Raw genomic sequence first — 786 nt, 5'->3', positions numbered from 1 at the left:
TGGACAGGCTGTGTTCATGGACTGGATTTATTATTTCTGTACACAGTACAATATATTGAAATCTGAAATTTAATGCAAAGGTAAAGGTTCAATATGCAAAAATATGTGATTTTTTTGTTTACTAATATCAAAAATTTCAGGAGCTCTTGCTTTTTACATGCAGTTTCTGAAATCATTTTGGGTCAAGAGTTCAGTCGCATTCACAAATCACAGAGTACAATCAGGGATATCAAATTATCTGAGCATAATTTTGGCCATCTCTTAAGCTAGTTTCCACTTATATGTGCCTTTAGTCAATTTCAATTTTTTATATAAAGAAATTTTACATTCCTGTGGCATAATTTCTGTCGGCATGCCTAAACATCTCATAGCATTCACAATATGTTTAAATCTTTTATCATTTCTACTATTTAGTCTCAGTCTGGTAGTTAGACTGACTGCTGCTTCATTAAGTCAGGGATCAATATCTGTTGGCCTTTCTAAACAAATGCTTTTTAGTTAGAGATTAAAATTTTGAAAGAAATAGCCAGTATGTTTAGCTTTTCTTTTGTTTTGCTGTTTTAAATTAGTAAGTAATACAATGAGTAAATAAATTCTGCATCGGCATGACATAACAGCCTGTAGTCACTGGGGACCAAACCCCTGTTGTGCTTCTTTGGCTCTGAAGGGCAGAACAGTGTGCTATAATAAAGGCAGTGAGCCGTCTAAAGCGACGGCACAAACAATAAAAATAGAGGAGCAGCTCACAGAATGAAATTGATCCTGTGGCCCTCTGATAAATCTCTG

This window comes from Pundamilia nyererei, unplaced genomic scaffold (assembly GCF_000239375.1).
Source record: "Pundamilia nyererei isolate P.nyererei 1_Seehausen unplaced genomic scaffold, PunNye1.0 scaffold00087, whole genome shotgun sequence".
Taxonomy (NCBI): Eukaryota; Metazoa; Chordata; class Actinopteri; order Cichliformes; family Cichlidae; genus Pundamilia; species Pundamilia nyererei.
The sequence above is the reverse complement of the archived record's forward strand: the minus strand, read 5'-3'. Positions refer to the sequence as shown.